Source organism: Arctopsyche grandis, chromosome 3 (genome assembly GCF_051622035.1).
Source record: "Arctopsyche grandis isolate Sample6627 chromosome 3, ASM5162203v2, whole genome shotgun sequence".
Taxonomy (NCBI): Eukaryota; Metazoa; Arthropoda; class Insecta; order Trichoptera; family Hydropsychidae; genus Arctopsyche; species Arctopsyche grandis.
The window spans coordinates 1,769,339-1,783,975 of NC_135357.1; the positions used below are offsets into that span (position 1 = coordinate 1,769,339).

The following is a 14,637-nucleotide window of genomic DNA, read 5'->3' on the forward strand; positions in this document are numbered from 1 at the left end:
TTGTTACGCAGATAACCTCTGAAACTTTTCAAATATACAATTCGCAAACAATGTCTGTAAAAATCAGCGTATTTAAAATGGGTATATATGGTCGGGTCGTAACCTGAAAGTGCATCTGAACAATGAGCAACACGTGCGGCAAAAATATGAGCGATCGTCGTCGTTGATTTGTTTGAAATATTTTTCTCATTATACCACTATTTTTAAACACATCTAATTTTAAATATATTGAGTATTATTATAAATTAAATTGAAGAGGATTTCAAGATAGTTTGTATAATAAGAAATTACTTTGCGGAAATAATTCGATGCGACGCAAATGCAAACGCCATACTGAATGCTAAGGAAGTGCAGCGTAAATATAGGATATTTTAAAATTCAATTATTTAAAATAATATTACGTAAAAAATATTGAATATATATACAAAAGTATGTAAATGTTTTACATTTTAACATTTTAAATCGTTTTGTGGTAAAAAAAAATAAACAAATAAAAATAACCCTCTTGATTTCAGTGTAATTGTAACATTTTTCTATTATGTATTCCAAATTCATTTTTAGGTGTATAAAAATTAGTTAAATAATTAAGAAATATAATGTTATTGAATGGAAAATAAATATATATAATACTAGTGGTTTAACCCGGCTTCGCTCGGTATTTGTAATATAAACCGATTAAACATGGCCAATCTAATAGTAAACATGTTTTTAAATTTATTTGAATATTTATTTGTTTTTTTATATTAAACTGAACGTCAAGAATTCTACGAACCAACAATAGTAACATAGTTATGTACATACAAAGTCTCTTTCGAAATTAAATGTATATATTAGATTCATAATAAAAAAATGCGTTAATAATATGAATAGTTTAAATTGATTAGTTTGATTCATAAAGCCCTGAACAAACACAGCATAATATATATGTATGTACGATTTTATGGTTTCGTCGCCTGTTGCTAGGGGCATCAAGCTCTTCAACCGGATTTCTATTAGATTGGATTTGTTTAACTCGCCCTCACCGAAGTGGTGTATGCAAATGCCCCAATTTTTACGTTTTTAGTAATAACTATGTGGTTTTCAAAGCTATACACCCTATATTTCTTGTATTCCTAGAATTAAATACAATAAATTTATTTTAATAGATTTTGTATGATTTAGAAAAGGGGTACATCGTAAAAAATACATTTATACATTTCTACGTACCAAAGTATGATTTAAAGGCTGTAGCGATAAGTCATGTTTTTGACTGTTCGTTTGCATATTCTTGTTGATCGATGAATCAATGCGAGAGAAAGAGACAGCTATATTTTCGAAAGCTATTGTTTTCGTCGCTTTTGGCGCGTAGCAATTGAGTCATGCAGTCGCCTGTTGGCCTTACCTATGTGCGTTTGCGTGACGATGCTTGTCGTTATTTTTTAATACAAAAATAGTTTTTATGCTATAGGACTAAAACTTTTTTATGTTGATGTATAAAATGATTAATGAGATATATATTGAACCCATTTGTATTGAGAAAAGCTGTATTTTGATTAAAAAATACTGCGTTCTTACTCGACCCTGGTTTGGGACACTCGTTCGATCTCGATGCTGCGTCCTTCAAAGGTTAATCTAAAATATATTGATCTGGTTGAGGGGTTGTTCACCTTGAATCGTAACATCTTCTATTATTATATTTGTTTTATATTGATGCTTATTTTGTTTTGAATTATTTTATTTTATTTTCAACTTATTGTATATATTTTTTCTTTTTTTGTTTAGCCATAGTGACTACTTGAAACTACTCTGTAACGTCACTATGGCAAAATTGTAATAAATATATAAATACATATGAATGCACATTCATGATTTTTGTTTGCTTGGATTTATTCAATCTAAAATATGCTGATATGGATTGTTTAGTTTGAGATCATAAATGTGTTCTCACATTTAATTGCTCATACTTCATTTATTTTTTTATTTTTTCTATTATTTTTGTTCTTTACATTCTTTTCATACATTTATTTATGTATATATGTAAATAAATAAATGTATGTATGTAGAATATATCGATTCCTTGTATGCACTGTCAATATTGACGGATTTGCAGTACTTCACGCACGTCATCAAAGATTGGACAACTATTTACCACCCAATTGAAATACTTGAGAAAGAACTATCGGCGAATATTATCAAAACGTAATATCCACTTCAATATTACGTATATTAATTTTTGCAATAACTTAAACGTTATGACATAGATGCGAATTTATGGCGTCCCATTTCACTGCCGCACCTAAGTAATATGAATATAATGTATGTATGTACATTCCGTTTTACAATCGTTTCCACTGTAATTATTACCGTTGTGCGTTTGATAAGAGCATACATAAGTTATCAAGTATACTAATTTATTTATTACTTGTATGTGAAGTATGTATGTATGTATGTATGTATGTAGTTTGCTAATCAACGAATATGTAGTTTCAAGGACTTCCATCACATATTAATGTTTGTAGCAATTTTCCTAATTGGCAATAGTATTGCATTGTGATGCCCTCAAGTAAGAGATGGTTTCGATATGTAAATTTGATCATTTCTGAGAATTCTCAGTATGTAATTATTACGCACAAGCTATACTCTATAATAGAAAGAACACTAATAAAATTTTGGCGCAGTGTAATTTGAATCGATTAAAATAGAATTCAAATTTAACCACCAAGTAGTCTTATCGGACCAGTTTTTAATCAAAAATCAAATTCCACTCAGATTTATAAATTAAAACCACTCGAAATTTACAAAACAAACAACGCCATAGCACTTATAAAACAAAGAATGAGATTTATCTCAAGTATGTTGCAAAAATTTACTAAACAATTCAAGGAAACGTACCAATGAATGTTTCATTTGAAAACAGCATTTTTTTCAAATGAAACATTCAAGTAATTTAATTATTTCTAAACTTATCTTTTAAAAATGTGCATCTTTCTAAAAATATACATATACATGCATATGTATATGTATATTTTTAGATATATGTGTATATGTATATTTTTAACCAGCAGCGTGGTCTAGTGGTGAATGTTGAATTATTTCGTACTCGATGTTACGAGTTCGATTCCCCGCTAAGTCTCGTTGTTGGCCAGACCTTGATTTGTCTAGGTCGTTCGTTTTCTGATTTTCATTGAAACGATTCCTGTAAAATTGGCGTTTCCTTCCCAATTTTCTGTTGCGAACCTTTAGTTATTGTTATATCTTAGGTTTCGCCATATTGCTCACCGTAGATGTCTCTGTGGTTGTTTATCGAATATAAAATTCGTATTGTTACATGAAAGTTATTCATCGTTATTTATCGTATTAATACGATGTTTGAAATATATGTATACTGACCATAGATGTCAGATATTTAGATTTACATATGTAATATGTAATAATTATGTTGACCAGGAAGGCGCATTTGTGGTTTACCTGTTAAGCCTTCCTGGTATATTTGTATATATGTATGTAAAATAAAAAATAAAAATTAAAATGTATATGTATGTACATATGTAGTGTCAATGGTTTGAACTAATTTTCTGATATCACTTTGCAGTAAATGTTCCATACTTTCTTCTCATTTCATAGAAGCAAATCATCAAATCAAATAGTTTTATCACTAATTATATTCAATTCGATAATATATAGGTAAATATATCAAGATATCTTGTAAATATGCGAAATTCGCACTAAAATCGCCAGAAGTTATGTGGGCTTACTCACGTAGACATTCGACCGGAATGGATTTGGAATGTCCGAGTATCGACGTCAAAGGGTTAAGATTGTCCAAATAAAAATATTTAGGTTAAATCGATGATATGGTGAGTAAATTGCGAACGATAATAATATAAATAATGTCAATTATGCCAACGACTCATTATTACACACAAAACAAGCTCTGTGTTGTGAAACAGCGTTTATCGCCAATCAGATTAGATAAGGATGGCCCAGTATTATTATTATATGTAAAAAAGTTATCGACAGAACTATGCAGAATTCCTCAAACGTGATCCAGTTATTTCAGAATGTAATAAATTATAGATTTCTAGATTATTAGTTATAATCTAGAAATCTCTATATTTGAATCACACAGTCTTAGTTGCATGTCTGCGAGCTAGATGCAAAAGTAAGCAGCAAATCGAGAGATTTTGGTACATAGGCATATGGTTTTTTAGTACATTTTTGATGGCTATGACAACGACAAGGAATGTTGACAATGTGGCCTTATTTAAAATGATGTTGTCAATAAAAAATAAAAATATATAAAACACAAACAAACGCACAGTAGCAGTAATTTCAAATACGACGGCCCACCCCCACTCCTCAAAACTGATGCGCAAACGCAATGTTCAGTACTTGATTCGAGCATGCGCATCTTTTATAAGCAATACGGGATGAGCCTTCACAAATAGAACGACTTAATCATCAAGATTATTAAAATCTGCTAAAATTTAAAAATATATCATTAACATTGTTATTAATTTTATCAGGTGCATCACTTTGAACTTTGACACGATCGAATCTCGAATCCCGAATCCTCACCCGCAGCAATTCTCAAACTTTTCTCGCCCTCTCGCTCTATTGTATGAGTAATATACCAAATTGAGAACCAAAGGAGTAGGCAGAGCGTGTTTGTGTTGGCCTTTAGCAAAGCAGTGCTAACAATCACGTGAGCACTTAATTTGTACACACCGGACTCGGAGAGCTAGAAAAGTGAGAAACGTGCAAAATTCTATATGGGCCAGGTGTGGACGAATTACCGTTCGACAGAGTCATAATAATGGCAATAATAAGTCATAATCGAAATTTCGATGACACAAAAGGGACCTCGTCGTCCGTCTGGCGGCCGACTCTATGCATACCATGGTCATAAACGGTCATATCCTTATTCTAAATTGGAGTACATATGTATGTGGACTTGGATTAGAAAGCAATGAATTCTAAGAAACTGTTTAGTGCGAAGAAAATGAAGATGAATCATTTGAAATTTATTTCGCTTTTTTTTTATACTGAAAATTCAATTGACACGTGTTATTATTATTATGTCTAATTATAACCAAACTACTCGGCTTCATGTTTGGATTGAAATTATTTTACAAATGTACACAGATATGTGTTGGTAATTATGTGTTGCTAGCGAAACTGCCCGGCGTTGCTCAAAAAGTCAAAAGGTATATAAAAACAAATCTTTTCAGAAAATTTTGTATATGATCTCTTGATACCTTTCAAAAATCGTCTATGATCGAAGTTTGGTATACCATGCCAAATGTGGTAATTCCTAATAAAAAATCGTAGATTTGCATAGCGAAAATACAAACAGACATTCATCAAAATAAAGAAGATTATTGGGCTATTTAATATCATACAATTTTTCGGTACATTCTTTTTGATTCATCAATAGTATATTTATGTATATAAAACGACTATAAAAAGTGACGTTTTTAGAATAAACTTTAAGAAATAACTTCATAATATATGGCTCATACAATAAAATAATAAAAAGCTTGTAAAAATTATACTAAATATATCAGAATTGGTTACAAAATAACATTTTTAAAATGATTGATTATATAAAATTTATGTTAAAATGAGTATGCTAAACTAAGCGATGTCTTATCTAGCGGATTTTTCTCCTAAAAGGAGCACATAAATAAATAAACAGACAAACTTTCTGATTCAAAACGTACTATAATTAATAGATTATGCATAATCATGTAATATGTAGGAAATTAAATATGTATGTGTACGTTAATGTTTATTTTAATATTATTAACCCATTTTACATATTCATTACAAATTGATATCATTTCAATTTCATCTAAAAGTCAAAAGAACCACCAAGGAGTACATATCTTCATATATAAAATTAGCATTGAGTTTGTATTTATTTATAAATTTACTAAAAAGGTAGAATATATGTAACTAATCCATACATTTATATGACTCATTTTTCATTTAATGAATTATTACTAGTAAATGGTATTTATTATAAAATATATCAAATTAAATAAATCATCAAATATGTATATATATCGTACTGAATATATTTACTAATATACATATGTATATAATATGTATATGATATACTGACCAATTGATTCGGATATTCTGACCGTACAGACCATTAATCAAAAAAATACTGAAAAATTGATCAAACGAATACTGTCCAGATAATTATACACTAATAATGAATTATATGCTTAATTAATTAAAGTGAGAATTGAGTATATAATCATAATAATGGCTAAAGGATACACAAGTCAACGTGGAAAGCAAAATATAGGTGGGTATAAAAATAAATATGTATAATATGTACTCTGATATAACGGTGCATCTCAACATCCCAATTTGAGAACCTGTTTTATAAAAGAGCGGCTTATTAAAAGTTGTTCTCGTGCGCTCCAAAAAGTCACAAAAGGGGGGTATAATAAATATAAATTGAAGAGGCACTGGAGAATATGATAGATGAATGAAAAGCACGAGATTGGAAAACCGACGGATTTCTTCTCTTTTTTTTCTCTCGTAGCCCGTTCGATTATTATTATTGATTGTTTGAGAAGTTTTTGCTCGTTAATATTATTTATTGGATTTGTTAATGCAAAATTATAAATAATAATAATAAATCGTATGGCGTGTCGCCGATTTAAATAAAAATAGTTTTATCGTTCACTACATATGCACATATGTATGTTGTAACTCTTCATAGCTTATATTGCATACTCGAAATATGAGTATAATAATAATATATCTATCATTATATCTAGTGTGAAATATAATACATGTGCCAAATTTTACCAAAAAGATCAAAAATAATTCCGCATTTTTAAATTGAAGAGAGCATTGATAAATATATGTATGTAAATGAAAAATATATATGTCAAACGGCGGTAATGACAGGTGCACTGCAATGTATCCGGCACTACAAGGCATATCAGTGCACGGAAAATACTACATCTATTCATACTATAAAGCAGCACTCATTCAGATAAATTTTGGCCAAGTGCAAGGCAAAGTCGGCCTTCATATTCATTATAGAGCGCGACGATACGGCGCAATACTACTTGCGTCGTATCAATACTGTTTCAATATGACGTTTCCGAAATTATTCATATGCGCATGCGCACTTTCGTTAGTACGCGTGCACTCGCTACTATGACGTCACGTCATAGTAGCGTTACTGTGACATGTACTGCTGTATAGTATGAATAGAATTTGTCGGCTTCTGCTGTAACATCTACGCCACGTACACATTACGGAGCATATGAATGTGTCCATGGGTCTACGTGACGAGACAGAATTTTAAATTACAGAAAACACAAATATCGGAAGGCAAAGATCGAAAATCGAAAGATCTTAAGTTGAAAGATCAAAAAAAAAATTCTGCGCGCCCACCTTAATACGGGAGGAAAAGCCTGTTCCTCTTGTTCCTGTTGTATCCTGCTCGCGCAAATTAAGTGAGTATGTACGTGAGTATGTACCGTTTACCATGCACCATTTTTTTTTTGATCTTTCGACTTAAGATCTTTCGATTTTTCATCTTTGCCTTCCGATATGTGCGTTTTCTGTAATTTAACATTCTGTCTCGTCACGGAGACCGTGTATCCATATATGTATAATGTAACAAAGAATAGTTTACTTGCAGTTTTCGGTCTGTACTGTGCCATTATAAATATACCTTTATTGTTAATTGTTTATATATAACAACAATATTTAAGTATTTAAATTAAAAAAAAAGAAGTACATTAAAAGTTTCAAATTCCAGATTTGTTCGCAGTTTAGTGTTGTAAATATCAATAAGGATAATCGTTACAATTTATAACTTTCATGTTTAAATAGTTCTCACCTTGATTTATCCGATATGATGCTATTATTGATTGATATATATGTAAATAAACTATGAAAAATGTATCAACAACGTAATCACAAGCACAATACTGAACGAGCTTAACTTCCCGAAAGCTTAGAACAGACTGATTGTGGAGCACTAATGATCCAGGTAATGATCAAGGGGGTAGGAAGCATTTTAAAATTGAACAAAATAAAGTGTTGAAAAAGATATATGACCTTAGAAAGTAGACATATGCAAACTCCACGTGTTCAAACTTTCATGCAGTACATCGATTGTCAACGGCACATATGTTTAAGTCAGCTCTTGCTAAAAGCTAGTACTAGGCCATAAATTATAAGGACTTATTTTCGACTTATTTTTGGCATTTGACTTATTTTTGGCATTTGACTTATTTTTGGCATATTTTGGCAGATACATTTTTAAAAGTTAAACTGAGGATTAGTGCGATAACCGCGGAATGGTCACTTTTATATTGCAATGCTTAGTTCGACTACCTGGAAAGGTTGAAATCAAACATTCAATCAAGGAAAACTTAGCACTGGTGTCATCATGGATCGTCAATCGTATCCATGATGACACCAATGACAATGACGCTCAGCATTGAGTAAGTGAGAGAAAATGCCATTATTTTGAGATTATTGTGAGTGCGTCGCCGACACGAATCGCGCCACCCCACGTCACAACCCCGCTCCTATCCATTCCCACTTTCCTCAAAGTCCACTATCAGTTGCGAGCCAACACTCATTCATTTAAGGTTAGGTTAGGATAGGTTAAGTTAGGGCTCGTTTTATTTATTTAAAGTTAAGTTATGGTTGGTAATACGTTGTAATTCGAACGCATGGAGCATTAGCGTTCGAATGATAAATTTCCTGATATTGAGAAGTGAATCTGTAATTCTATTATTACATCCGTACTCACTGCTCGAGTAAGTTAAATTATAATTTTACTGACAATAACAGTTTCACTGTAACATGTACATATGTACTACTTACATGCTAGTTGCTCTAGATCAGTGTTTCTTAACCGGGGGTGCGAGATGCGTTTCTAACAATATAAATTTAGTTTTGTGATATTTGAAAACTATTTTAATATTGGATGATATTGGCCAATTTTTTTCGTGACGGGTAGCTATAACTGAAATAATATAATTTATGGCAGGATATTGCGCCAAGTTCTCTCCTCATTTCTCGCAAATAATAACGACAGTTTTCTCATAATTTGCACACCGTCGTCTCCACTGGTATACTGTTTACAATTGTTTTTGCGACAGTGGCATATATAAAAAAACTATAGATAGATATGTAGATAGATAGATAGATAGCAAAAAACTTCTCGAGACTAGCATGTGTATACACACGTAAGTTAGATTGCAAACGTTATCTACCATATTAAAGCAGAAACAAATACAAACTTAAATGTTCAGTGATTAAAGTCCGAATAGGATATAATGCTCACACAAACGTAAGAATTTTTCTCGAGGAATTTTTGAAGTACATATTACTATTATTTTATACGTTATTTCTAATTATTATTTATTAATTATTATTTGACCCGATCATGTCAAAAAAACGCCAGTAGAAAGACGATTATGTTGGTTACGGATTCACTTGTACAATAGAAAAAAATATGGTACACAACGTCCTCAATGCATCTTATGATCCAAGATGTTTTCAAACTCTAATCTTAAACCATCAAAATTTTTAGAACATTTCAACAATGTGTATGGTGGTGAAGGTGCAGGTCATTGTCTGAACATCATGACGTCAAAGAAGGCTCGATTTGATGCCAATGGTACAATCACAAAATAATGTGGCGCAACAATTCAAAAGCCCTTGTTAGAAGTGTGCATATCTGTGCCCTAAGAAAAAAAAGCTTGCATTAAATGTATTTTTCTAAATTAAAGATTCCAAAACTCATTTTTCAAAGGGGTGCGGGAACATATTTTCAGACTCCAAGGGGTGCGGCTCACTGAAAAGTGTAAGAACCACTGCTCTAGAGTTTATTTTTATTTTTATTTCTAGAGTTTATTTTTGTTCAAATCTAAAAATAAAAACCACCAACTATCATTGAATGCGACTCTCCATCGACTAGCGTGTATATAATAATAATAACTATAATTGTTATTGACATTGACTCGAAATCCATACACACACACACACACGCGCCCACACTGCGATATTCACGACAAATTGTGCTAAGTGTCTAGTTTTGTTTTTTCTATCGAGGAAGTTTACCCATCAATTTGACAGTTCATCTGTCATACAAATGCCCTTAACCTTTCGGCTGTCGTTGAAAAGTTAAATCGAAAAGTTCTCCGGGTTCTATTTCGAGCGGTCGATACGTCACACAATACATCAATTTACATGTGCGCCATTCGAATATTCAATTATCGCCCGGTCGTAACTTGTTACGGCGCTTACGATGGACCAAAATGTTGTACCAACACCTCGGTACGACTGAAAAATGGCTAGACTTATAGTCGAACTTCATCGGAATACAGAATCAGCCCTTCATAATTCGTAGGCCTTCTTAAACTAGCACATTTCTATACATTTCGCTAAAAAAAGGTGGTCCAGAAATAATCACCCACTTTTAAAAAATCGTAACTTTTGTTATAAATGCATATTTTAAATAAAATTTTAATTTAAATTGTACCAAAAACTATATATTTTTCTATAAAAAATACGTAGTTATAATTAAGCGTTTAAATTTAAATTTAAAAGAGCGCCTTTGATGATCTATGTAATACTATCGTGCTAGTTAAATAAACATTGGTTTAAATAACTGGCGTCCTCACTTTCTTTTAATTTAATCAAAATAATGCGTACAGATCTATGTTTTATTTTAAATAATTTTAAAAAATTAAGTTAGTCTTTGATCAATTTAAAATGTCAAAAATGTTCACACGATATAAAAGGTGGGCCAAAAATAATCACCCAAATTCAAAAAATGTTATTTTTTTAGTTAAATCTAAATTTTAAATAAAGTAAGAAGTATTTGTTTGTATAATAAAAATAATAAAATTTATATTTAATAACTTTTTTTAAATAAAATAAATTTTACTAAAATATAGCCTATATATACATATTTATTCGGAATAGATGCGCTTTTGAAACGTCTTCGAAATAAATTAGGAAATAATTAAAGTAAATTTAGCAACATTTAAAAATTTGCACGCTCCCAAACTACCGGACTGACCACTTTAAAAATTGGCAGTGTACGTGTTAAAAAATCAGCAATCAATTAAAGAGCCAAAAGTATACATTTTTATTAGCAGTGTTTTCGGCCGTTGTTATTATCGCGGTTATTGCTCTTGAATAAGAGTTCTTGCGTACTTATATTGCCAAAAAAACGACCTTTTTACGACCAGACGAGAAGAGGGTTAACCTTGATGTTACAGACAGGTCATAATATAATATAACACCGATTTAACCCGTGGACGTTTGTTCCGAGAAAGGCGATTTTAGCCGAATTGTATAACATATAAAACCTTCAATGAAATATTCAAACCAATTAGACGTGGCTCGACGTTCGATTCGTCCAAAATAATAAATAAAAAAACATATAATACGCGTTTGATTTTCATGATATTATCTCGCAGAGCGTGTGTATGTGTTTTTGTAATAAAAATGCTGTGAATCCGAACTTTTTTATTGATGTCAGACAAATTATCCTATTGTAATCTGAATTGAGGTAGACAAAAATTCAAATTTGAATTACGTAATATCATTATAACTATTATAAATTGAGGATTATATGTAGGTTAAAAATTGCATATAGAATCAATGCCATACAATAATTAAATTTAATAATATTCTAGACGGTATTGTAATAAATTATTGAATAAAAATTGTTATAGAAATACAATTAAATATCCAATTAAAAATAATCCATTTAAAAAAAAAGTTAAATCATTCTTTTTTATCATACTTTAGTATTATCAAACAGCAGCCGTCAATTCTAGACTAGCAGATGATTAGACGTCAATCATCAAATCTGATTTATCTACATTATACATATACCTATGTAATTTAATCATTTGATAAAAATACAAGCATTTGTATTTTATTTCATCGACAAAAATTTCAATACATAGATATTATCATTTCAGAATGAACATTTCTGTATATGTGTCATTACTATATTACTATACTAGGCGATTTTTACTTTATTTATATACGAAGTATCAATAAATAAAGCTTGAGGAAATTCGACCTTAAGATTTTGACTGCTTTGTATCTAGTATCGATCCCTAATCATGTTTTTAGTGGATAATTAGAACACCATTAATCCCATAAAGGTGCAGACACACAGAATCGTACGCAGCACGTGCTTTTTTCAATTTAGTTTTAGTGTTTTTATTACAGTTTTTTATACGTCAGTACGCCTGATCTATGCTATGATACCCAGGTCAAAACGCACCTCCTGGAGTGTTTTCAGTGATGTTTTATCCTTTTATTGATATAGATTTGACAGTGATCGATAACGGTGATTCCCATATTTGAAGGAATGTAGGAAAAACTTTTCAAAATAATAAACTCGTATGGATTAATAGCCTTAGCATTGAAACTTTGCATTGGTTAATGAAATACGTAATTTTTGTATGTACATTGTTAAAATAATGAAGAGTGACTTTTCAAGCTAATATATTTATATATAGTATTTTCATCTCATAATTCACACTATAATTTCAATGTACAAGTAATTTTGTCAGATTTTGTAATATACACCTTCACGAGTTCAAAACACTGTAAACAAATTTAGCTTATTTTAATCAGTAATCGTTGAAAGCCGATGAGTCACAATTCGGTATTGTTTTGTAAAAATATTTGCAATTAAATTGTTGCAATTAAACTGCCCAACAGTAAATTAGCGCTATTATTATTATGTAACAATCGACGTGTAAACAAACCTGGTGTAATTAATTTAAACTCGCACGACACCCACACACTCACGCACTTGTCAAAACATCAACACTGATCCACACTGCGTGTGTGTCAAAGCACAGCACGTGTATAAACAAAACGGCACGCGAAATTCGTCGCTAATTACTACTATCTACGGCGAAAGGGGTGAGAAATCGGGGCACGGCACTGACGAGGGGCGGCGACGCGCCACGCTATTGGTCGCCTGAGTCGGGGTGGGGGTTGGTGCTGAGATCCGATTGGGGCTGGGGTGCACAGGGGCGTACGGGGTCGCGGACACGCGTGCGTCTCGCACCAGGCGCGCTTCTACACTGAGCGGCCGAAACGAACCGGACCCTGAGCCAGTGTGCGCGCGCATATATATGTATATAATATCATATCATGTACACGACACGGGAAGCGAAACATGCCCTGATGACTTGTGCATTATATGCATGCGCTCACTGTGCTGATTTCGGCTTTGACCAAGAACTACATACGAGAAAATCTATCGCCTTTCATAAATCCGAGAAGATCTCTCGTATCATATCTATCTAATGGTCCGTACGCACCAAACCAACGACGATTTTGGGCCAACTTTTAAAACCAGTAGCGTACAAAATATCGAAATAAAAATTAAATAAAAAAATTGAAACTAAATATCAAAATTAAGCTAACGAGCGAGATTGAGCTAAAATTAGATGATCGTTGATGTTTTGAATTACAACGATGTTTTGAATGACGACGATACGCATTACAACCAGAGAAATATTATAATTACGAGCGAAAAAAACCTTGTTATTGTTTCTTATAAGTCGTCACGATAACTACTGTGTTTCGCCGTCGATGAAATATTTAACAAAAAAAATGTCGGTGATTTGTCAAAGGGTTTTTTTTCTTTCGTCGAAATAAAATTAATAATCACACATTATCCGATAAATTTTACCTCTGAGATGGATTTAATTATTTGATTTATTTCGACGAGAGAAACAATTGAAGACATTATCCGATAAAATTTACCTCTGAAATGATTTAATTAATTGATTTATTTCGACGAGAGAAACAATTGAAGACTAAAAAAATTTCGTTTGATAAACCGACAACGTGCCGGGTTGGGACCATCACTCGGTCACCCATACTAACACATGATATATTCTCAGTAACTGCGAATTACGGGGAAGTAAAAATAATAATTCTTTGATTTTTTTTTTTGATCTTAGTGCGTATCTTCGTAAGTCAAAACATCTTCGACAAACAAAAGTCGAGGATTACCTGTATGTGATTGTTGATGATCTAATTTTAGGTCAATCTCGAAAATTTATTTAAATTGGGCATGTTCTGTTTTAACTTTCAATATTTTATTTTAAATTTAATATATTGATTATAATTTTATTTTGATATTTGAATTTAATTTTAATATAATAATAATATTTTTAATTTTGATATTTAATTTCAATTTTTAAATTTAATTTTTATTTCGATATTTTGTACGCTACTGGTTTTTTCCTGCTGGTTAAAACGTTGGACCAAAATCGTTGTTGGTTTGGTCCGTACGCAGCATAACGGCGAGCGTTATCTCAGACAGACAGGCAGACAGATATACAGACAGACAAACAGACAGACAGAATAGCGATATTATATATTATAAATGGCTGTGACGTACATACATATGTATGTTGAATCGAGACTATTATAGTACGCTGAGCGTTATCTCAGACATACAGACAGACAGACACATATACACAGACAGAATGATTTCTTGGTTAACTTCATAATATTATTGCAAAATAATTCAATACAAGTTCTTTAATAACATTACTATGAGTTTTGCTGTCCATAACATGACGTTGAAAATTACTTTTATCATCT

At 31.5% G+C, this 14,637-nt stretch overlaps 1 protein-coding gene across 2 annotated transcripts in view; it reads right to left on the bottom strand.

Moving 5' to 3' along the window:
* for (cGMP-dependent protein kinase for) overlaps positions 1 to 14,637 on the bottom strand; it is a 214,908-nt gene that overhangs the window by 162,076 nt on the left and 38,195 nt on the right. Inside the window, exon 1 of one of the 2 annotated variants that reach the window (XM_077428328.1) lies at positions 12,777 to 13,102. The exons of the other annotated variant lie outside the window; for it this stretch is intronic. The gene's annotated coding sequence lies outside the window, so the exon portion shown is untranslated. Of the gene's footprint in view, positions 1 to 12,776; positions 13,103 to 14,637 lie in introns of those variants that run through there. 2 annotated transcript variants of the gene reach the window in all.